Genomic DNA, 25,661 nt, shown 5'->3' on the forward strand with positions numbered 1-25,661 from the left:
GCGATTGTAATTCTCTCAAATCATTGTTTGCGTTTCTTCGCGCTGGGGAGGCAGCTGGAAACAGCCCAAGCAGGAGGAAAACGCTCTGCGCCTCGCTGGGAGGGCGAGGGGACCCTGAAATACCTGTTGGGGCGCAGCGCTAAAGGCGCGCGGCCCGGCCCGGGGGTCGGGGATCGGGGGCCCCGGGGATGGCCGGCGCGCGGGCGCGGAAGGAGGAGGCCGCGGGGCCGCCTCCCCGGGCCGCCCGGCTCCTCCCAGCGGCGCCCGCGGAACCTGCCCCGGAGCCGCCGAGCCCCGGAACGGAACGTGACCCGACCCCTCCCCGAGCGGCCGCGACCAGGCGCCGAGTCGCGCTCCGGGCTCGGGCGGGCGCGCAGCCCCGCCCGGCGCCCACCGCCCTGCCCTCGCCTGTCTCCTCCTTTCCCCGGGGCTCCGCTGAGTTCATTCACTGGGATTGGTTTCAAGTGACGCCATCTCTTTATTTTTAAACCAATGACCTCATCCGCGCTTGAAGTTTCCTGACCAGCGACTCTTTCTCTTTCCCCCCAACCCCCCACACCCCCCCGCCTTTCCCCCTCTTTCTGGGTATCCCGGTTTGGGGGGGCTCTCATCAGTTTTCAAACGACTCTCATCACCTCTCCCTCCCCCCTCCGCCCCCCACCTCCACCTCCCCAGGTTCCTCGCCCCTTTCAACAGACTTTTTTCAGGGCTGATCGGGGGTGGGGGGGTGGAAGAGAAAGAGTGAAGAAAAGTTGCAAACGTCTCCTCGCTCCCTAAGCCTTCCCGCCCCCACCCGCCCCTCGGAGCAGGAGAAGATAATATAGTGAAAAGAAGAGGAGGAGGAGAGCGCGACGGGACGGACGCGAGCGGGAGCGCGGCCGCCCTCCCGGCTCCGCCGCGGCGCCTCGCAGGTCCCGGAGGCGAGGGGGCCCCGCGGGGAGACGCCGTGACAACTTTCGTTTCCCCCCTCCCCGGAGGCAGCCGGGAGGTCGGCGGCCCCCAGAGTAAGTGGTCGCGCGGACGGTGGGGCGGGAGGGCGCGGGGCCGGGCGCCCGCCGCGCCGGCAGCATGGACGCTCCGCTGCGCGCCCCGCCGGCGCTGCCCTCCCGGCGGCCGGGCCCCGGTCGGCGGGCGGGGTAGGGGCGACCGCGGCCCGGAGCAGCGCGCGCGTGGGAAGCGGGGGCGGGGGGAGGCCCGGCGGGGGGCCGGCCCGCGCGGGGAGGGGGCGGCGGCCGGCGCGGGGGCTCGGGCCGAGCGGGCCGGGCTGCCGAGTTCCGCCGCCAGGAGCCGCCGCCGCCGCCGCCGCGGGACGCGGTCCCTTCACGGGCGAAGCTGCTCACTTACAGGCGCGACTGTTACACAACACGCCTGCCAAGTGGGGCCCCGGCCTGACGGTTCCCATTATCCCCGCTTCGCCTTTGGTGTAAGCAGCGGGGCCACCTGGGTGGTGACGGGGCTGCTTTTTTACCAAACCAACTCAGTTTTCATCCTGAGACCCCCGAGACCGGGGGCCGGGGGGCCTGGTGCGCCGGGAACTGCTTTATTTACACCAGCCGTAAAACGTGAGAAAGGAAAAAGCCCAGGGAGACCACCGAGGGTCGGTGTATCCTGTGTGGTTTCACGCCATGAGACTCCAGGGAGGAAAATACTGGTGCAAAACTGAAGTTTTCAGGTGCTGCTGGGTTTATTTTCTTAAAACAACAGCATCAGCGACAACTGGGTAATTAACTTGAGGAAATATAAGTAGGTCTTAAAATGAATGGGTACTGCAAAATCCTAAAGAAGTTTATCAGACGTCAGCTGCAAAGAGTTTAGTCCCAGGTGCTTCGAGTCGTTTGGAGAAAGCACACCTCCAACCAGCCTGTGATGAGTAAAGTGCTGAGGAAAAACCTGTTACATAATCTCATTTGCCGTGGGGTTTGCAGTGCCGTCCCCTTGAATCAAGGGGAAGTGAGTTAAGATGCAGGGTTTTTAAAACTCTGAAGTTATTTACCCAGTGCTCTGGCTGCCACTTCTGCTTTAAAAGATTATAAGTAAATACTCTGCTCTTACAAGGGAACCAAACCTATCAAACCTGTTTAGAAAATGACCAGGTACTTTTCTTTCCTTTCTTTCTGGGTGTGTGTGTGTGTGTGAAATTTACCATCTTTGAAAGACCTTATGTCTAGTATTTGGGGAACTTAGACTGTCAGGAAAATGCCTCTTTAAGCCAGTCATCTTTTGAGTGCACAAAAGTGACAACTGTTTCCTCAAAAGATTTATACTATTCCGAACTCCATCAAGAAAAGAGATTTTTGAAGGTAAGGTAAATTTTTAAAAGAAGGAAAGAATTCTTACCAATTGAGTTAGTCACTTGTGAATTATTTACTTTTCCTTGACAATCATGTGTATGGGTGGACAAACAGCTTGGGAGGCTGTAGTTAATTGAGACTTGTGGAAATCTGTATTTGGTGAAGGCAGCTGACTGGAGAAGGTAAATTAAAAAATTAAGAATTTGTGGCTTGGTATAAGCAGTTTAGTCAAAATATGACTAGGCACTGTGAAAGGCTGTTTTTGTTTTTGTTTTTTTTAATAAAGTTGTGGGATTTACTGAGTTTGAGGACTGTGTGAAAGCTTGTTGTTAAAAAAAAAAATCGGGGAGGGGGTTTAACATTTAACATTTTATGTAAAAACTTGGGCTAAAAGATCCCAGCCAAGAAGTTGGTATTTAGGTACAATAATTTGCACTTACTGCAGTTCCACTTGGGGGGAAAATTAAAAACGAGTTTATTCTTAATTCTTAATTCTACTGGTAATATAATGAATAAATAACATGGGGGGAAAAGCAGGTTCAAGCACTATAAACCTGCATTTGGATGTACAATAATTGAATACCTGTAAAGTGAAAATAGTCATGTGAAACTGAGGATGAAGGATCTCTTTGGCCAAAAGCTTAATGGGAGTAACTGAAAGGGGGGGCAGAAGAGAAGATCCTGTTAACCCAGTTCTTTTTCTTTCTCTTACACAGTAGAAACTACTTGTTGAAGTGAGTCTGAGATCTAGTGTGAGATGGTTAGAGTTTAGGCTGCGGTCAGGAGAAAGGCCAGGGCTGATGTGTGAGTTTGCTTAATGCTCTTTCCTATAGACGCCTGTGTTGGGAATTTAATTCCATCGAGTTTAAGGGCCCCTGGGATTATATGTTGATGAAGCTGATTTACATAGCTGTCCAATATTAATGTTTTTCTATTCTTCAACCAATCATAATAGCATACTAAATATAATTGGATGGAATTAACCAGCGTAATTTATCTTAGAAACCCAACTTTTCCTGGAGTATCCAAAAAAAAGCAGAGTTTTCTATCTTGTGTTATTTGGACTAAAAATTTCACTGGATGTTTAATGTTTTTAAAATGCTTTGTGTTTCTCAAGCAAATGGTACTTTAAATTAAAGCAGTGGACTAATACAGGGTAAGCTGATTTGGATCAGAAGCCCAAGAACGGAGGGAATAAATCAAGGGAAACAGAAACCAGATTTTATGACAATTTTCAACAGATTGAAAAGCTAGTTAAAAGGGCTTCATAGGAAAAACCGCAGTTGATACTTGATTGACTTGTTTAAAAAAAATTAACTGCATCAAAATTTAAAATTGAGACAGATACCTACCATCATAAAAGAAAATGTTACTAATGATGGCTTAAGCAAAAACATAATTAAGAAAGTAAATCTTGCCTAAAGCCACATATGCTATATTCCAAAGCCAGATGTTAAGTTTTTTCTGATTTTCTTGTGTTGAGGATAATCTGATATTGTTGTACATTTCATTTGTCCCAGATGACCCTTGGTCCCTTTATGAAGGGATGAGGTTCATAAAGATTGGCTAGATTTGAATAAGCAGGCTCAGGCCTTAAGGAGAGGCCAGTCCCGTATGCAAACTGACTGAGAAATGGAGTTTGAAATTTAATCAAATAAATGACTGGAGGAAACAGGATTTGCTCAAAAAGAAGGATCTAAGTCAGATTACCAAGGACAGGTACAAAGACATAATAAAAATTTGCCAGGGCTATGATCAGTAAAGAAGGAAATGGGATATATCTTGACATGAAAGGAAAGAGGCATAAAAAGGAAAAATAACCTCCAATACCTTAGCAATAAGAAGAGAGTGATGAAACTTCTCCCTCTGGATTGGGGTTAAATACCTCATTATAGCTGCAAAGTTGAAAAGTTGCAAGATTTTTTTTAATTACATATAAAAATCTTGAGGGATGGGGATGGATAAAGGATAAAATGAGCATAAGTTATAATTATGTATATAAAAAAGTAAAACTTGAAATTGCCAAAGGTAAATTTAAAAGGAAGAGGGACCCACTGCAATTTCAGTCGCGTTATTGGAAAGGAAGTGAAAGGTTATGAAAAGTTGAAACTATTAACTCAATTGATTGCTGGATTAACTGTAGGTATGAATCAGTCAAGCAGAACATTTATTAATAGTATACTATTTACAGGTCCTGAGGTGGCTACCAAAAGTGAGGGACAGGGGTCCGCAACATAATGAGGATTATAAGAATTTTAAGGGAGCCATTTACATGTGCAAAGAGAAACAATTATCAGACAGCTGGGAAGTGCCACATTCTTGGTATTGAAGGAGGAAGAGATTGGAGGATTTGGGGAGGTAATCTTCATAGAGATAATAGAATTTGACCTTGGCCTGGAAGGATGCTTAACATGTATATGGAGGAAAGGAAGTAGGGGAGGTCAAATGGAGAGGCCATTCATCCATCTTTTCATTGAGCAAATTTATTTGGAGCCTCTATGTACTAGACCCTGTTCTCCACCTGGGCATACAGTGGAAAATAAGATGAGGGTTTTGCCTTTTTGGAATTTGCATTCTAGTAGCAGAAGACAGAAGGACAATAAACAAGTAAACACTACATGGAAAATCTGATGTCAGGTTGTCATGTCTTGTGAAGATAGTGACTGGGGTCTAGGAAGTTATAGGTGCGAGTTACAGTCCCACTTATTCTGTGAATAACCTATTTTGCCTGTGATATCCTGATGAAGACTGTTAGTGATTTAACTTTTTAATATTTATTTGCCATCCATACCGATTTGAATAGCAGTCTACACATTAACTTCATCTTTAACCAGCTTTTAAAAAGAAGCCTACATAGTATTTTGTAGATTGAAGCATGCGAACTTTGAGTTTTTATCTCCTTGTTCACAATTTATATATGATTTTTTTGCTGCTGTTTGCTAAGAACTTCATGTTTTTTTCAGTGAGGTTTGTGCCATTGTTTACAGTTTACTTAGAGTTGTGATGGATCGGGCTGTGTCCTTAGGTTCCATTCTCCGTTAGGTACGGTTGTCACAGCAGTGGTACAGAGTGAAGCTAAACTCCGAGGACCATCTGTTTGGATGGTGCCTCACATGAAAGCACACAAAATGAAAGATGTATCGAAAGTGTAAGGAAGCGGGTAAAAGGTGACATCCCTTCAGATCCTGTCCACGTGGTGCAGGAATCAGAGTGTCCAGCGGGGCTACCTTGTGCTCTGGGGACTTAATGATGTCTCCTTACAGATTGGCAGGGGAGTTAGTGGTCTTACTCAGAATGCTATCTTAAACTTAGGATTTTTACTGTTTCTCTACAAATAGTAGGAACCTGATGCAAAAGTGTCGGTTCTGAAACAGGGAAGTCTGGATTCTCAGTGTAGTTATCCAACTGCCAGTTTTTGTTGTTGTTGAGATGTCCTTTACAGTATCTGCTAAAAATTTCTTAGTGACTATTTCATGTTTTTGGACACATTTAGGAAGTACTTCTTAAGCATTCTTGAAGAAATGTGTTCTCTCCTTCTCCACTTTTTTTTTTTGAAGTTTTAAACTTAGAAAAATGTATAGGTGAAATTGAGGTAAAAGATTCCAGAATGGATTTGTATTAAGTGTGAGGGCCTATAGAACTACATCTCTTGAAAATTTTTCTCTATGCACGTAACCAGTTTTCATCTACAATACATTCTGACATACTTGGGACAAGCCTCTGAAAGAGGAAACAATTTTCAGAGGAGGTGGGAGATTCTTTAGCTTTCCCTTGATTTCCTTCTAAACTAAATAGTCCATTTAGAAAATAATTGTAGGCGTAAATGCTAGAGATCTGTAATGTGTGTAATAAAAGCTAGTGTAGCGTGTACTTGTCAAAAATACTTGGGAAGGACAGTAGAATTCAGGTTTGTGTTAATGTCTGGGATAGGGGTAGGCCAAACTGCAGTTTATAAAGATGCACTGTAAATTGTAATGGTCTATGGCAAGGTAAATAATATTAAATATCTTCATTCTCGCCCTTAAAATTAACGGAGAAAGTCACCTGTAGAGAAATATATGCTGCTTCTTGTTTTGCTGTATAATTTAAAAAAAATACAACTCATTTTCTAGGATAGTGCCTGGTAGAGTTGGCTTTTGACAAATGTTTGCTGTGTAAATTGCATTCTCACAAACTGTTGCTTTTGATTGTGATTCCATTCTGTCTCTAGCTTAGAGCACTGTTTTTTGAGCTTTGAGTTGAAACCTGCAGGGGTTCCCCTCCAGCCTTGGGCATCTGGCTTTTTTGGGGGTACCCTCCCTCTAGAAGCTGGACCCTGACCTGAGCTCCAGCCTGCCTGGCCTGTGGCCGACCTGACCATGTAGAAATAATACCATATATAAAACATGGTATTGTTTCCTCTTCCTTCCTAGCTTTAGGTAAAAATCTTGTATTCACTTGAAAATGAACTGGTAAGAATGATATTTTGATGATATAAACCAACTAAAAAGTAACAAAGACTCTTTTTTTAGAGACACTCAGGAAATCAGAACATGGAGTGTATGTTAGATGATATTTGAGAATTATAACCATAAAATTTTTATCTATATTAATGGTATCGTGGTTATGTTAAAAAAATTCTCATCTGTGAAAGATACATATGGAAGCATTTATAAGCAAAATGAAATGATGCCTAATATTTGTTTTTAAAAAACCTTCAGGATAAGTGCAAATACAGACAAATGAGAAATAAAACAATATTGGTAAATTTTTGATAATTGTTGAGGGTACATTGGGGTTTGTTACTGTTTCCTGTACTTTTGTGTGTATTTGGAAATATCCACAATAATTCAGTTAAAATCTGCATTACCAGTATAACTGTAGGGAAAGAAATTTAGTACAGTAAAATTAAGACATTTACTACAATAAAATCGATTGGACATTTGAGCTAAATGGCTAATCAGAAATTTCTAATTTGCATTTTCTGTAAGTTCTGCTTTTAGTAACAAATTTTTAAGAAGAGGGAGAATGTTGTAGAAATGTGGTCACAAGATTAAAACTCCTAACTTTGAGATCTTGTAATAATCATATACCTGTAGTTTATACATCGTTTTCACATATTTTGTCTTTTATCCTCAGAACAGGACATGAGTTACCCATTTTATAGATGAGGAAACTAAGACCTTAGAGAGACTAAGTAATTTATCCAAATCCCAAAGCAAGTTAAGAAGTGGTGGTAGAACTGAGTGGAGATCCTCTGACTCATTTTCAGGTGCCCCTCCTCTTATATCTGTATACTTAGAAGCACTCTTGTTTGTGGTATTAAAAACCAGAGGTTTTCAAACATTTTGGTGTCAGGACACTTTTGCATTCTGAAAAATTATCGAGGCCCCCAAGATCTCTTATGTGGACTATATCTGTCAGCATTTAACATATTAGAAATTAAAACTGAGAAACATTTAAAATATTTATTCATTTAAAAACAACAGACTCATTAAGAGTTAATGTAAATAACTTATCTTTATGAAAAAACTATTCCAGAACAAAAAATACAGTGAGGTGTGTGAGATGGTTTGATCTTTGGCCCCGCTCTCTAACGCATTGCTTACTGGAGGACAGCTGGATTTTCGTAACTGCTTTTATATTCAGTCTGTTGTGATTCGTTGTTTTGTTTGGAGTATATGAAAGAAAACGGGCTATATACAGATTCGTAGTTGAAAAAGGGTGTAGTATTTTTATGTCTTTTTCATGTAATTGTGAATATTATAGGATATAATGAAACTCAGCAAGTGGTAGATTCTTAAGGCTTAGTTGCATTGTTGAATCTGACACGATAGTAATGATTTTTTTGTACTCTGCAACTTACAAATCTACTGGTCCATCTTGCACTGTGGATGGACCTTTGATCTGTGTGTGATTTTATAACATCGTACATTGGTCTTTTGAAAAATAAATGGTTTTCTGAATTCTGCAAATCTTTCAAATGTTGACACATTAGGTTACACAAATCATTTTATACATATACATATATAAAATGATTTATATGTGATTTCATTTTCATATATTTCATAAATATACAATCGTGTATAAAATGATTTAACAAATGACATTCATTAACACGACCATAAATCTCATCCAAAAAGTCTTTAAGAATTGGGATGCAATCAAGATTTTGGTGTCCAGTTCAAGTTTTCCAAAATTCTAATTTTTTTCTTGGAAGCTCAGATTTTATCATCAGCAGCAGATACTGTCAGTTTTTTCCTTGAAGTCAGGCTCACTTTGTTTATTTTAGAGAAAATGTCTGCCAAGCACCTACATCTAAATAACTATAAGTTGTCTGCCTGTCATTCTTTTGGCAAAAATGGGATTTCATGGAAAAAGTGTAGTTTAGCTCGCAACTCAAGTCATTGCATAAGTGATTTTCCTCAAAGCAGCCACCGTATTAAGTACAGAGAAGTGCTTCTTGTGCACCTCCCATTTCATCACCCATATTATTAAAACGACCATGTTCTCAAAAGTGAGATCTAATAAAGTTAATAACTTGTGTTGTTTTATTACTGACATTGTTAAGTGAAACTGACTTTTTAAAAATGATTGATACGCGGGGAAGAATGTAATTATTACCAGTGCAGTTTGTACTCTGGCCTGGACCCCTGCTAAGGTGCTGGCCGTGTAGCCCTCCACTGCTTCTGCACCATCAGAGCAGATACCAACATGGTCGTTTCAGGATAAATCATGAAATTCAAAAAGTTATTTAACACTTGGAGTAATTCAGCAGCACTTAAATTGGTTGCCAAGCATTCACATAAAAGAAGACCTTCGATGATTAGTTGGCGTGGATACTGGAATAATAAAAGCAAAACAGTAAGTCCACCCGTGTCCACTGATGTGTCTGCTTATAAAGCAGAGGTACAATCCTTAAGGTGAGGTATTAGCTTCTGGGTATTAACATTTAATGGGAGGGGCTAGCGCTTCATTGGTAAGTGGCATCGTTGTGATTTCTTTTGCTGACTTTTCACTCAGCAGACCTTCAGCGATGTCAGCCACACAAAGCTGTTTCCCAACTGTCTTGTGCGCTGCTCCCACCGGTGCATTCTGATGATTTACCCTGTGTGATGCTTCCGTGACTTTTTCATTCCTAATTTGAAAGCAATTGTTTGCTTTTAAAGAGTTCATCATGTCAGTATTTAAAACATTCATTTTCTTTAAACTCTCAATTCATTGGATTGATAACAAGGTAGTGGAGATTATAGCAGATATAACCAAAGATTGTTACTGCTAGGAACATAGAAGTACTGAGAACACACTGAGTTAGCTTTTGAAACATGCATATTTAATAACTTAAACCTATTCCCTTAGAGCATTCTAAGCACAAGAATACACAAGCATATGTTTTATTAGCTGTCAGAATGATAATTATCATATACCATGTATTCCCTGGATTCACTATTGTGAAAAAAGCTGTGGTATCTTTGCATTACTATGGACTAAAAATAGTTTTGACACTGGATTCCCTGAAAAGGTCTCAGGGACCTCCCACCAGGGGTCTCTGGATCACACATTGAAAATGTTGATATAAACTAGTGCCGTGTCCTAATGTATTTTTAGAGCTGTCTCACATAGACATCTGTATCAATAAAGCAGTGTCTCCATCGTAACTGATTAATCTGTCGGGAAGAAGGAAACACGCTAGTGGGTGGGATGAGCCCTGTGATCTGCAGTCTGCAATGGTGGAAGGTCGAGTAACATCAGAGAGCGGTGGACGGAAGGCAGGAGCCTGTAAAAGCCCTTCACAACTTAACAAAAAATGAGCATTCGTTCTCTTTTGGTTTTTTTAAAGCTAAAAAAGCACCGAGCCTGCATATATCTCATATGTATGTAACAGATGTTCACGTCCGTTGTTTGTTTCTTCCACCCAGGGAGGTTGTTGACCTTTTTTTCTGAGGAAGCTGAGGGATGACAGAAGACAGATGAGGTTAGAAAGAAGAAATTGTGAAACAGGAGTGAACGGCATAGACATTCATGATCATGGGACCAGCTACAGGCAGACTGGGCTGTGGACAGAGATGGAAATGAGCACTGGGGTGAGGGGGTGCATAGGAAGACCGAGGGGGAACCGAGTTCTCCCGTGCACTGGACAAAGGAAGGATGGGGCCTGGGGAAGTAGAGATGGTGCAACTGGAGTTGTGGAGATGAACTTATATTTGAAAGATTTCCATCAAAGTACAGTTAAAATAACTACTAAAATAACTGTATTGAGTAGTCTAACTTTTAATGTACTACCAGTATTCAAATTCTATTATTATAACCCGTGTTGAGAAAGCAGCAATGCTGTGACCACGGTATAGTGCTGGTAAGTCTCTAAGCTTTGGTTATAAGCATCACTGTTTGAAAATATTGACTGGGCCGGGTTTGGGGCTGCAAATTCAAGAATGGAATTTTAATATTTGATTTTTTACTAACAGGTAGTTATGTTTAATGGAGACAGAAGAGTTTAGTTCAGATAGATATCATTTATCAGTTTATTTATGTGATAGTTACTTCCAAAAAGGATTTGGGATGGCAGAAGGAAGGATCGAAGTCAATAATCAAGAACAAACACGATTCTAAGTCATATTTTTCCCCTGTGTTTTGTCTACTGATGACATTTATTTTAATAGGGTTATATAGCTGAGGTAGTATAATTATAAAGTGATTAAATGGGTCTCTGTTACCTGTGCAGGAGAGAATCTTGCCACTTTTTAGTTGCATGTAGTATAAGCAGACTATACATTTGTAATGGGAGTGACTGGGTAGGAAAATCATAGCAGACCACAGGAAAAAAATTTTTTTTAATACAATACTGTTTTCAGCTATAGTTGACAGAAAGCCATGAGCAGAGGCTTAAACCATAAACTATTCATTATTATGCAGTTCAGAGACGTTCAGAGGTGGGTGGTCTCAGGGTTGATTCAGTTGCTCAGTAGTGTCCTCAGGGCCCCAGGGTCTCTGCCATCTTTTGCATGTTCACTTACTGCCATCAGGTCACAAAATGGCTGCCTCAGCTCTAGGCATCACATCCCTTTTCCAGGCAAGAAGGAGGAAGTAGACAGAGCAAGCAATCCCTCCTCCTGTGCTTGCCTGACAGAGAACAAAATCCCAGAAGCTTCCATCCAATCTTCTCTGAAGTCTAATTTGCTTGAACTGTTTCACAAGGCAGCCCCCGCTTCATGGGAGATACTGGGCAAATGAGTGTCTGGCCAAGGGGTCTGGGTACCAGGATTGGTATAACGCATTTCGTGTATTGTTTCCTAGGCTTCGGCACAATGCTTGCTGCCCAGGAAAAACTGAGACTGTGTTAGCAAGTTAGAGGGGGAGACGTGTCTGTAGGGTGGCTGGTGTCTATCACAGAAGTGCAGAGGGGAAAGCACGAAGAGTACTAAGTAGCTGGCTGCCACGACTTTTCTTTAGTCTCGAGACTGCTTTACGTGTTTCCTTCTTTCTTACGTGTTCCCTTTTCTTTCTTATTTTAGTGGAGGATGACACAGGCCTGTGTCTCAGTTAATTGTAGAGTTCATATAGGGACCGTTAGGTCTCAATTTCCTCAACCATGAAACAAGAATATTGTGTTAGAGAATTTAAAATGTATGGTGTTTTAGAGTCATCGTGATAGCTGGGCAGTACCTCTAATAAAGATCTTGATGATATAGAAGGGTAAAGCTAAAATTAGCTTTTGGCCTTTTGGCAGTTAAGTAATATGATATCACTTAAGCCCCAGACTTCCATCGACAGTGGAAAACTAACTGCATTTTTATTTTAATAGAGGAACATACACATATATGTGTATAGTTTATAATCAAAATAACCTCAGCGCAGTGTTCTAGGAAAACGCCATCTGTCCCAGCAGAGGAGGCATTTTAAGCGCTCTTGGTAAAAGCCTGGTAGAACACTCCTTTTGCTTGTTGGGCATTTGTTCTTATTTGTTAATAGTGTTTGCACTGCATATGTTTGCCTTAGATAAAATTAAAGGACAACTAAAAGGGAAGTGATTCCCTTCGCGCAGCATAGCAACTGAACTTCACTCGAATGAAGCTGAACCTTTGATGTTTCGCGTGTCACGAAATGGAATTCTGCTTGTGTTTCGGAGAGAGTGATGTTCTGGCTCTTCATATAGAATCCTGTTGAGATTATATGAATTTGGATAGATGGCAAGTAGGAAATCATATTCCCAGCTCTAACAAATTACGAAGCAATTATACCACATATAAAAGAGGCTGCTGAAATGTTAACCTAAAAAGTATTAATCTTCTATCCAATAAAAATCTTAGAGAAGGATCCTGGTGCCATTTATTGTGGTTTATCAGTTTTGGGAGATCCTGGAGATAAACATTATTAACTGTGGCATTTAAAGGGGCCAAAAGGCATCTGCAATTTGGAATGTATTTTTAAGAATAAAATGGGTGTGTGTATATGTACTTAACAGCTGCTTTAAACAGCTTAGGGGGGCAGCGTCTAATTTCATTACCAGAAAATATCCAAATATCAGAAACTTTTCCTTCTACTGAGATCCTTTTGACTGTGTAATGAAAGCAGTTGTTCTCATTTTTCATTATGTGAATGACTAAGAGCCTTGTTAATGTAAATATTCAGGAAGCTTGATTTTATAGCTTCTTGGTTTTATAACCAACAATAAAAGTCATGTACAGCGGAAAGCCCCTTCTTCTCATGTCTACAGTCCCAACCAAAGGACGAACTCAAGCAATTTTTTCTGGCGAAGAAATGACCCGTGTGGCAGGATCTTAGATGCTGCCCGTGGTGGGCTCATTATAGAATGTGATTAACATGATGTTACTTTAAAGAGATAACAGTGTTTGGGGAGGGGATTTCCAAGTACCAAGTGTTAGGCAGTATGGCATCCACTTGCCAGGAAAAAGTTTTATACAAGTTTTTAATAAACGTTATTGTGAAATCAGTGGAGATTTTCATTATACAAATGACCTTAATTCATTTGTTGAAGTAAGCATTTGGACTTCTGAGTCTGGTAGCTTCTTTTCTGGACAAAAGGTCCATTCTTTTTGCCAGTGGTCGTCAGCATGTCATTGTCATCAGCATGAACAAGTGTGACTGAGTGACTTCTAAGAGTGAGGTATTGGAAGGGACGCAAAGAAGTACAGCCTTGGTCGTCAAGGAGTTCATATTTGTTGCCAGCATCTCTTTACTGACTATCTACTCTTCATGCTTTAAACAAATCACTGAAAGACTTGTTAATCTTTGCCCTAGGGGGCTCTTCATCTAGGGGTCCAGCACACCAGTCTCTCCACTTTCCTAGGCCAAGGGATAAAGTCACAATTAGAAATGGCGGTCAGCCTGCCTGAAGTCCTCTCCTGACCATTTCCCCTCCTCACCTGTGGTTGCAGACCCGCCCTGCCTGCCCTCAGAGCTGCGTGCTGGCTGGCTGCTGCTGTAGGGCAGTTTGGGAAGACAAGACGGTGTCCTGGAGCAGTTCACGCCCTTTACAGTATGAAAGGTTGGGAGGGACACAGCTAGAAAAAGTAAGAGAGCTTTTGCTGTTTTCCTTTTTTAAAAAAAAATGGTTAAAAACAATGTAGAATTTATCATCTTAACCATTTTTAAATGTACAGTAGTGTTAAGTATGTTCACATTGTTGTGAAACAGATCTGTAGAACTTTTTACATCTTGCACATCTGAAACTCTGTACCCGCTGAACAACAAAGCCCCTTTTCTCCCTCCCCCAGCCTCCGGCAACCACCATTCTACATTCTGTTTCCATGAATTTGACAATTTTAGATACCGTGTGGCAGTGGAATCATAGCATTTATCTTTTTGTGATTTCTTTTACTTAGCATAACGTCCTCAAGAGCCATCTATGTTGTAGCACGTGACAGGATTCCTTCCTTTTTAAAGCTGAATAATATTGTATTATTGGGTAATCACATTTTGTTTATTCATCTGTTGGTAGATATTTGGGTTGCTTTTGGCTATTGTGAATAATGCTGCTGGGAACGTAGGTGTACAGATATCTCTTCGAGACCCTGCTTTCAATTCCGTTGGATCAGTACCCAGAAGAGGAATACTTGGATCAAATGGTAGATCTGTTTTTAATTGTTGGAGGAACCACCATACCACTTTATAGAGCAGTTGTACCATTTCACAGTTCCACCAATGGTGCACAAAGGTTCTAATTTCTCTACATCCTTGCCAACACTTGCTATTATTATATTTTAAATAATGACTATGCTGACAGGTGCAATGTGATGCCTCATTGTGGTTTTGGTTTGCATTTCTCTGATGATTAGTAATAATGGGCATCTTTTAATCTACTTGGCCATTGTGTATCATCTTTGGAGAAATGTCTATTTAAGTACTTTGCCCATTTTTCAGTTGGTTATTTAATTTTTTGTCGTTGACTTGTAAGATGCCATTTTCTCTTTAAAACATGAGTTAGCAACATAGACCTACTCACAGACCAGGTGTGATATAACGGAGGAATCCAGAAATGGAGTGAGCAGAGACTAGTAACTATACAGAGTAGCCTCGCCCATCTCTAGCCGTCGTCAGTCCAGCTTGCTTAATTGAGGGCTTTGTACTCCAAAAGAGGATTTAAGGCCTCAGATTCATCCTCCTCTTCCTCCTCATTTCCTCTAAAACCAGGGGGATGGACAAGATGATAACTGAGGTGTCTTCCAGCTGTAAAATACTGAGTTTGGAGAGTATTGCCTTTTACTGACTGACCTTTAGCATCTAAAATTTCCTTGGAACTTCAGTAACATTTGACTCCTAGACTAAGAAATCTCGTTGATGGTTAGTAAGAAGCCCTCCGCCAAAGTTCCAATGGATCTTTGGTTTGTTAACTTTTAATCTTACTCATTTTTCTCGTTATAGTATGATGTCACCTTCAGATCGTGGGCCTAGAGGTCAGTTCTTTCATTGCTGCCTCAGACAGGTCCTTCAGCGGGGCTGTGGCCAGGGGCTGGAGCTTGTACCTTGCCCTGCAGGTACACAGTGGTGGTGGTTTTTTCAACCTACTTGCAGTCATGAGGAAGTAGAAGCCAAAGTTTGCTGGACAGTGTGTTTGTTGTTGTTTTAAATACATAGAGAAAACAGAACTAGTCCAGATTTTCAGTGAATTCTTATTTCTGTAAAACTAGCTATATTTTTTGTGTTAAAGGCCAGTTTAAAGAAATATTACCCAACTGATTATTTCCTACCCATGACTTTTATAGCAGTAGTAATTAAAAGAAGTAATGGTTGTTGTTGAAGTTTACCATGGACTCTGATATCATATGCTTAGAATTACTTTTAAATTTTAAGTACTTGATATTTAACATTTTTGCATCTTATACTGTCGGACAGATAACCAGTAACAGTCTTTAGGGAGCTCACCTTAGTTATGTGGAGTTATGTTATCACCATATGGCGTATGACTTAAAATGCTCTAATGCTAACAGTATTCTATGAGGTAATAAGGTGAACAAGCAAAATCCAGTAAGCCACACAGGAATGGGTGAGGAATATGCACGGTGACTCAGAAAGCGTGAGCTGTTGGTGGTGCTTGCAGTAGAAGTCAGGGTGTCTGATCCAGCAATTGTCTTCGTCCTTGGCCACCTGTGGCATTTGCATTGCCTTCTGGCACATTGTCAGGTCTCAGTGGAACAGTGCTAGTCCCTTCTTTTGCCAAAATACTAAATATAGCCAGGTGTGGACGGGGGAGGTAATAATGCAGGGGACTGAGGCAACTTCATAGAGCTACGTTGTGAGAAGCTGGAGAAATGTTCAGAGCCATCCTATGCCATTCTTTTTTTTTTTTTTTTTAGTACTGCAAAATTTTTATCAAAATATTTCCTAGAGCAAATTTCAAAAAGACAGGTTTGATTTTTGGTTGGTTGGTTTGAAACTGGTTTTATTTATTTTTATTGATGTATGGTTAATTTATAGTGTTGTGTTAGTTTCTGGTGTACAGCAAAGTGATTCAGTTATACATATGTGTATATGTATATTCTTTTTCAGATTCTTTTCCATTATATTTATTATGAGATATTGAATACTGTGCTACACAGTGGGACCTTGTTGTTCCAATGTCATTCTTAATCTGGATTGTATAGTCAACCCAAGGATTGAAAATGCAGTTGGTAACATTATGATTATTTCATTGTAAAAGATTATCTAGGCCTTGTGGGGCTCCCCATCACCATTCCTCTAATCACAGATTAGTCATTTAATTATGAAAAAAACATAACCACCAGAACACAGGTAGAGTGAAAAGACAAAACTAACTTCTGGTTAGTAATTAGCAGGCCAGAATTCATCAGTGTCATCATTATCAAAAAGGTGTAAGATTTCCCCTCCAAATGATAGCATTTCATAAATTTTGTAATACATTAAACTGTCAGATGTTTTCATTATTCGCTTATTTATGTTTCATGAGAAATGTAACTTATTTCTCTACACTTTCTGTTCCTGGTTTCTAAAAGTATATAATGTTACTATTATTACAAAATATTATTTGTAATGAAAGTTCTTTTTTCCTTTTGGATGCTTCAGAATCCACATATTAGACATTAGAGTAGTGCATGAGGCTTTAGGACTGTGATTTGGTCCCCATTTCTCTAATCTGCTTTGTTTTTGATGGGGAAAGATTTGCTAGGAAATGTGACTGAAGCAATCATATAATTTTGGCTAGATGGTAGCATTTAGAATATCACTAGACTTCATTTATCCATATACCTTCTTATCTGTTACTAGAGTAGCAAGATTTGATCATGATTTGTGTAGTTACAAGTTAGTAAACTTTTCTAATTAAATAGGGAATATATGTATAAAATGTTTTGATAGTGTTCAAAAATCAGTTAATATAATTCACATTAACTGTACAAAAGTAGAAAAAAATCACTATCTCAGTAGATTCAGGCAGATCATTTGTTAAAATCTAATATCTGTTCTAGATTAAAAAAAAAAAAAACAAAAAAACTCTTACCAAACAAAAAGTAGGGACTTCCTAAACATGAAACCAAGTTCTGGCGAAGGTGCAGAGCAAATGGAACTTCGCATGTTGCTGGTGGGAGTGCAAAATGGTACACCTATTCCAGAAAACAGCTCAGCAGTTTCTCATAAAGATAAATGTATACTTACCTTATGACTCATCAGTCCTACTGCTAGGTATTTACTTAAGAAAAATGAAGACTTATGTTCACGCAGAACCCAGTGCACAAATGGCTATGCAGCTTTATGAATAATCACCCTGGACTAGAAAGAACCCAAATGTCCTACAGCCGGTGAACAAATATACAAATGATGGTAATTCCTTCAAGCAAACTATTGATAAATGCAACAACATGCATGAATCTTAAAGGCAGTGTGCTGAGTAAAAGAAGTCAAAATGTTATGCACTGTATGAGTCAATTTAAGTCATATTCTAGAAAGGCAAAACTACAGATATGGAGAACAGGTCAGTGGTTGCCAGGATTTGAGGGTGGGGAGAAGGTGTTTTACAAAGAAGTGGCATGAGGATGTTTTCTGGGGTGATGGAAGTGTTCTGTCTTGGTTGTGGTGATGGTTACATTATACATGTGATCAAAGCTCATGGGAACTGTACACCAAAACACGTGAGTTTACTTTTTATAAATTAAAGGTATTTTTTAAAAAGTAAGTTTAGATGCCAGGTCAATATAGAGAATCTGTATTTCTGTATGCCAATAATAACCAGAAAATGAAATTTTAGGAAAGATGACATGAATAATAGCATTAAAAATATCAAATACCTAGGCTAAATCTAATGAAAGCTGTCTGAAATCATTACACAAGCTGATTCTAAAGTTTATATGGAAACACAAATGGCAAGAATAGTCAAGGTAATAATACTGAAGGAAAAATTATAGGATTTACACTATTAGATATGCAGTGTGAAATAAACAAATCAATGGACTAGGATAGAGACCAGAAACAGACCCACAACTTATATATATGTATATGTGTATATATGTGTCCTGTATGTATATATATTTGTGTGCGCATATATATACATAGACACTTAATTTATGATTAAGATGGCATTTCATTATACAGCAATGTGGACAGAAAAGTCTTTTCAATAAATGATCCTGGATCAGTTGCTTATCCATGTTGAAAAAAACTAATTTTGGCCCCTACCTCACATCATACACAAAAATTATAGGTCAGTTGTTGATCTAAATACAGAAAGTTAAAAAAGACTTCTAGACGTGCTCAACAAAGTAGTCATCACAGAATGCTGGGAAAAAAACTACAGTGAAATTACCACTACACACCAACCAGAAGAGCTAAAACTTAAAAACAAATTACAACAAAAAGACTTTGAAGTATCAAGTGTCATCAAGGATGCAGAACATCTAGAGCTCGGAAACACTGGTGGTGGGATTGTAAATCAGCACAACTGCTGTGGACGGTTGGTAGTGTTGTGTTAAAGCTCTACACTCATCTTGCCTCTGACCCGGCAGATCCAATCCTAGTTGTATACCCAACAGAAACATGTACTTACGTTCACCAAAAAGCATGTACAAGAATGTTCATACCATAAGTCATAATAACTCCAAACTGGAAACAACCTAAATGGTCCATCAGTAGAAGAATGGCGAAATGCATTGTTGTATATTCAATGAAATACCACAGAGCAGTGAACAGGAAAAACTGCTGCTACTTACAGCAACATGGGCTCAAATATAATGTTTAGTAGACGAGTTCAGACACAAAAGAGTTCAAAAACAAGCAAAACTAGTATATAGGTAAGAAGCCAGGTTAGTGGTTATCTTCAGGGAGGGAGATTAGTTGATGGGATGGTATAAGAGGCCAGCTTCCAAAGTCTTCAATTTCTTGATTGGGATCCATAGTTTTGTGAGTGTGTTAACTTTGTGAAAATTCTTTAGGTATACATTCATGATGTGTATGCTTTTTGGAATATATGTTATATCTGAATTTAAAAGTTTATTAAAAGAATTATTTTGAGTGGCATCTAAGACAGTATTAGGTTTTTTTTTTTTATTAGTAAATCCATATCATCAGTGTTGTAAGAGAGAAAATTATTTGTATCTGTCGATACAAATAACTAGCTCCATAAATAAATAGAGAGAACAGGCTTAAATTCTTTCCTAACTAAATCAAGACATCCCTAGGCTTCTTTTTTATTGCTTTTGTTGCTAGGGATAAACCTGTATTTTTCTGTATCCCTCTTATGTTTTTGTTTTCTTCACAAAATATATTTTTGGAAACCATTCTCTATTGGTACCTATAGATATCTTTCTTTTTGGAGCCATATGAAATAATACTACATTGATAACAGTAATATATTTCACTCATCTATCATTGACATTGAGATTGTTTCTGACTTTTTATAATTATAAACATGTTTCAGTGAGCAATATTTCACATAAGATATACTTGGGTAAGTATTTGTATAGGATAATTTATTGAAAGTAGAAGTTTTGGATCTTACAGTACGTGTAAGTTATTTTAAACTTTTGTTAGGAAATAATTTTTCACTTATAGAAAAGATGAAAGATTGGCACCTACTGTTAACAGTTTGTTCCCTTTGCTTTATCACTTGCTCTCTCTTCACATGAATAAATGATATAATTTTCCCTTTGAGAATAACTTGCATACATCATGGCCTTCCATCCCCAAGCACTTCAGTGGGTCTCTGAAGAACAGGGACATTCTCCTACTCCGAGTAGAGCTGTCAACTCCAGTGAACCTAGCGTGGATTTAATACCTCCTTTCAGTCCGCCATTTGTATTCCAGTCTTGTCAATCAATCCAACAAGATTCTCTGTAGCATATTTTTTCCCTCTTGTACAGGATCTAGTTGAGGATCAGAAACTGCATTTGCTTGTCATGGATCTTTTTAGTTTCCTTTTATTTGGTATAGTTCCTTGGCCTTTCTCTGTCTTTTTGAAAAAATAACTTTATTGGGATGTGATTCACATACTGTAAAATTTATGCTTTAAAAAAAAACTGAGATGTAACTCCCAACTATAAAATATATCATTTTAAAGTATACAAATCAGTGGTCTTAGTATATCAACAGAACTGTGCAGTCATCACCACTCTAAACTCCAGAACATTTTTATCACCCCTAAAACAAACCCTTTACACATTAGGGGTCACTCCCCCTCCCCCCTTTTGTGTCTGGCTTCTTTCACTTAGCGTAATGTTTTCAGAGCATCAAATCCATTCCTTTTAGTAGCTAAGTAAGGTTCCATCGTATAGATGCATACCACATCTTGCACGTCCACTCATCAGTTGATGCACTTTTTGGCCATTATAAATACTGCTGCTGTGAACATCCGTGTACAGGTTTTTGTGTGGACCTATTTTCAATAGTCTCATATCTAAATTCTGATCTAGGCTTCGTATCTCGCTGTAGCACTTTGTAGACCTTTCTTGGCCATTGTTTCCTACAGGGTTTGTAATGGATCATGAGTACAGTTTCCACATGCAAAACCCACGGATGCGGAGGGCTGACTACTCATTGTACTATGTCATTATATTTAAGGGACGTGAGCATCCTAGGATTTTGGTGTCTGGGGTAGGGGGCTCTTGGACCAATCCCTGCAGTTACCAAGGGGCAACTGTAGTCATAGAAACAATTGTTCGGGAGACGTGGACCAGGCAATTTTGTCATTCTGAAGCGGTCTGTAGACTAAAACACTTGAAGACCGTTGGTCAGGACGGCTAACCCTCTCCCATCTACAACTGTTTAGGTTGCTCAGCTCCTGAGAGCTGAGAGTTTAGGCCTTTGCCTACACTATCGGCCTTCCAATAAAATGGACTAATTATAATAAGAGTTCCCCTTTTATCTTTCCTGCTTATACTTTGCAGGAGATGCTGTGGGGCAGAAGTAATGTCAGTGTGATCTTATCAGATGACTGTCAGAGCTGTGCAGCCGGGACTCCCTTTAGTTCTTCCCTTCTCTATGAGTTTGCACTGGGGGAGGGCACCGTGTGCACCTGGGATCTGAAGGAAGATGAACTGCCTTCCCCCTCCCCCGAGTCAGTGCCACGGTGAGGACCTGCAGCCTGTCCTCTCCTGAAGATGAATCTGTGTTAAGTGTTTCCTGGCAGGAAGCAGCCAGCCTTTAGGGGCCAGTTGAAGAGAAGTGCCTCCAGGATTGGTGGAAGAGCTTGCTGGCCAGTGGCTTGGGGAGAGCTGGGGAGCCAGTCCCACCCCCTGCCAGACTTCCCTGGGCCAGAGGTGGTTTGTGAGTCCAGACCATGTAGCATCCTCAGGACAGCATCCAGGGTGAATGTGTGCTGCTGGGCTCACCACCACCTCCTCCTCGCTGACCTCCAGACGTCACCTCTGGAAATCCTCCCTCCTCCCCGTCTTAGAGCACTCCCATCCTGCTGAGCCAGGCAGATACCTGTGTGCAAACTTTATTTCTCTGGTATGGTCTTAAATTGTGTCTGAGCAGAGAGGCTTGTGCAGACTGTGTTCAAAAACTGTAGTGAAGTGAATGAGCCATAGGAAAGGCCCACTGTTCAAAGGGACAGCCTGTGAGCACTTTCTAGTTTCTTCTATTGTATGTTAATAAGGTATGTTATGAATAAAAACTGATTCTGGTTGAACGCCACCCCCTTTTTTTTTTTTTAAAAGAAACTGCTGGCACAACCTTGAGAAGGGTGGAGATGTCCTTTATTTGATGTGATATAGAGTGTTTGGCTGGAAGCCCAAATCTTGGTTTCCATCATCAGCTTATAAAGTGAAGTTTGACAAGATTGTATTAGAGGGAGGAATTGCAAAAGATTGTGTGCCCTTGCAGTGGCGATTTGCCCTTAGTAATGGGAAATTCCTGGGTGGAGATATTTAACCTGCGTTCATACACAAGTGAATACTGACGTCTATTTTGCCTCCTGTCAGCCTTTAAAAACTTTTCTTGAGACATCTACATCTAAACAACAGTGGAGAAAAGGGTGGAAACTGGGTTGCTTCAACCGTAAGCTGTTTCACTAAGCCACAATGGGGTTCCGTGCCCCGGCATATCCTTGTGGTCTTTTTTTGGGTGTCCTAAGTGATTTGTGCTCCTTTATCATCGGAATTATAGAAACTGTGACACTGAGAACTTGATCTATTACCTGACAATATACCCAGACAAACAGCAGATACTATAACACACATACCTCAAGAAATAGATCAGAAAGAGGGAGGGTAATAGCTTAGTGGTAGAGTGAGTGCTTAGCATGCGTGAGGTCCTGGGTTCAATCCCCAGTACCTCCTCAAAAAAAAAAAAAAAAAAAGTCAGATGTATTAACAGTACTGTGTGGGTCACCAGATTTCCCCTTTGCGCTTTTAAACCCTGCCTTCCAAGTACTGCCTTTTGTGCCCCTTGGGAGGAGGTAAAGAATCTACCTTTTACCTGTTTGTGTTAAAAAACAAAACAAAGCAAAACAAAAACACTGATGTCTGGGTTCCCCTCCCCAGAGACTCTGACTTACTGGTCTGAGGTGCATCAGGATATTTAAGAGTTCCCTAGGTCACTTAACGTGCAGCCAGGTTTCAGAACCACTGCATCAGCCGGAATACTCCTCCGTTGACCCTGTTTTAAGTGATTGGCCTTCCAGGGAATGTTCGGAGTTACGAAGTACCGTTCTTCCACGTGCTTCCCGTGTCCTCGTGGGGGGCAGTGAAGCGGACAGGCTTCTGCTCCTGGGGTTCCTTGTTCTTCATGAGTGTTCTCTGAGGGCTGGCTGCTCCTCGTTTTGTCCTCTGCTTCCTGCGTGGCTGTGATGGTTCACCGGCTGGCGGGCTGGTGTTGTCGCGAGGCCACTCTCTTCACAGCCACACATGGCAGGCATTTAAGGGGGTGCGTTATTTTCCATCTTTTGAAATCTATTGCTCTCTGTGCCTTTCAGGAACCTATTAAAATTGGCAGAATGTTTGGTAAGCTCTGTAGGGTTGTGGACAGCACTGTTCTGTAGAAGCTCCAGTTTCTGTCCCTGACGAGCTGTGTGACTTTGGGCAAATAGTTAACATTTTGTAAAAGGGCTATTATTAACCCATCAGAAGGCATGTCCTAGACTTGGTGGAGGTCGTGCTTGGGCCATGGGGCTTGGATGGTCTCAGCTGACCTTCCATCCCTCCTCCATTGTTGGCAGTTCCCGTTGCCGTGAAGCTCAGTTTAAACACAGCTTCGCACCTGATGTCCTCCAGGTGAGAGAGGCTGAAAATCGGTCGTCTTGACAACTCACTGAACAGGAACATTGAGAGAACCAAACGTGTCTTTAGGACAGTGTTTTCCAAATTTAAAACTGTACTTAAAAATAGTCCTAAGAGCCTTCTGGGACATTTGTCAAAAATGCAGATTCCCAGCCTCCACTTGAGACCCCAAGTATCAATCTCCAGGGGTAGGGCCTTGGTGATTATTTTTATTGTGTTTTTTAAAATTAAGTTCCTAAGTGATTCTTGTGATTATAATGATAAAAATGGGAAATTGTTCTCTAGGAAATTGAATATAGTAGGTTCTCAGTAAATGAACACATATGTATTCTACTAACCCATAACCCATTTAATTTTTCTACTTGAAGCTTTGGAGATTAGCTAAGGTCCACAAGCCTAGGATTCAGAAGAATAAACACTGTTGGCAAGAGAGGAAACTGAACATTGATCACTTTGTACTTAGTGCTCTGTGATGCTTACATGTGTTTTTTTTTTTTTAGGGAGAGGAGGTAATTAGGTTTAGCTTTTTTTTTTTTTTTTTTTTTTTTAACAGAGGTACTGGGGATTGAACCCAAAACCTCGTACGTGCTAAGCTTGTGGTCTACCACTGAGCTCTACCCTCCCCCATTCCATGTGTTGGTAGCAAATGGTGATAGGCTTCTTTTCAACCTGTTTGGGAATCTGTGCAGTGGGATAAAACTCTAGAGCTGTGTGAGCATTATTCTTAGGATCCATGCCATGGACTCCATTGTAGATGAGATGGTGAAATTAGATATTTTGGGTTTTAAGTCTTGGAGTTACTTTAATAGACAGTCCTGTGGTCTGCTTTATACTAAATTCACTTGTGACAAGCTTACTGTATTTGTAATGATTTTGCTTTTAATTTTAACTGTGTGGTCTTTGGTCCTGAAGGTTACATTTGGAAAAGGAACATTGCCCTGTACTAAACCATATATACTTATTTTGCTTTGTACGAAATACATACGAATGCTGCGTGCCTGAGAAGGTTGTCATGGGGGTGTGTAATTACATTTTTTTTAAATCTCTTACATTTTTTAAGACTACTGAGTCACTGCTGGATAAATCGCATGATTCTGCGTTAAAACCTATTTTGGTTAATAATTCCTAGAAAGTAATTTTTGCTTGGCTAACGCAGCGAACAGGCCCCCAGTACTTCGACTTCCACATCGTCTTTCTTTCTCTGAACAGCACGAGCTTGACATGAGTTTTGACTGGTTTGAAACTCTCTATATACTTTAGTTTTCTGTTGCAAAAGTTTTATACGCACATATATAATGGAAAGTTGGGAAATTACTGAAAAACGTATAGGAGAAAGTCACCCCTGATGGCAACATCAGACTTCACCTCTGTTCATGTTCTGCTCACTTCATTTTTTAATGCTTTTTTTTTGAAATTGAAGTATAGTTGATTTACAATGTTGTGTTAGTTTCTGGGGTACAGCATAGTGATTTACTTACACATTTTTTTTTCATATTCTTTTTCATTATAGGTTATTATAAGATATTGAATATAGTTCCCTGTGCTAGACTGTAGGACCTTGTTGTTTATCTGTTTTATATATAGTGGTTTTTGTCTGCTAATCCCAAACTCCTTTTGACCTTTTATTATGCCTGATTCTTTTAGCTTACAAACAGTGCCCTGACTAATAAAACTTGAACGTGTACATATTGCTCATTTTGCTTGATATTGGCTCATCTGCAGCAGAGACAGAATAGGTATTAAGGTATTTTCAGATGTTCTTATGGTGGAATAATTTAATAATGAAGCCTAAACAGTGCTTTCATGGGCACTGCCAGTCTGGAAGCCCATAATTTAATGAGGGTATGTTTTGTGCCTGGCACGCTGCCTTGGATTTCCTGTCAGCTTTTACAGTCCCCATCCCAGGCAGAGCCCATCCTCAGATAACTGAAACTGTAAGGGTTATAACTGGTTAGTCTCCTCGCTCCCATTTTCTCCTCGTTTCGAGCTGCAGGAGGTTCCCAGAGAGACATTCTTCCATAACGTTCTTGTGTTCTGTGCATACAGCTCGCGCTGGCTTAGGCGTCCAGGTGCGTCACCAGCAGCCCCTCCTCCTTCGCCAGTTTATTTCTTACTCGTGGTGTAATCTGTGCTCTGGCCAGGAACAGCTGCACGCAGCCTCTCTCTACCTCTGCTCCTGCATTTCCTTCCTCTGGAATTTTCTTCCTCT

The 25,661-nt window shown here is 40.5% G+C and overlaps 1 protein-coding gene across 1 annotated transcript in view; it reads left to right on the forward strand.

Annotated features, from left to right (window-relative positions):
* Nucleotides 1-313: 313 nt before the first annotated feature.
* Nucleotides 314-25,661, forward strand: part of DUSP16 (dual specificity phosphatase 16) — a 74,859-nt gene continuing 49,511 nt past the window's right edge. Inside the window, exon 1 of the mRNA XM_032473121.1 lies at nt 314-1,004. The gene's annotated coding sequence lies outside the window, so the exon portion shown is untranslated. The remainder of the gene's footprint in view (nt 1,005-25,661) is intronic.

The sequence above is a fragment of the Camelus ferus genome, chromosome 34 (assembly GCF_009834535.1).
Source record: "Camelus ferus isolate YT-003-E chromosome 34, BCGSAC_Cfer_1.0, whole genome shotgun sequence".
Lineage (NCBI taxonomy): Eukaryota > Metazoa > Chordata > Mammalia > Artiodactyla > Camelidae > Camelus > Camelus ferus.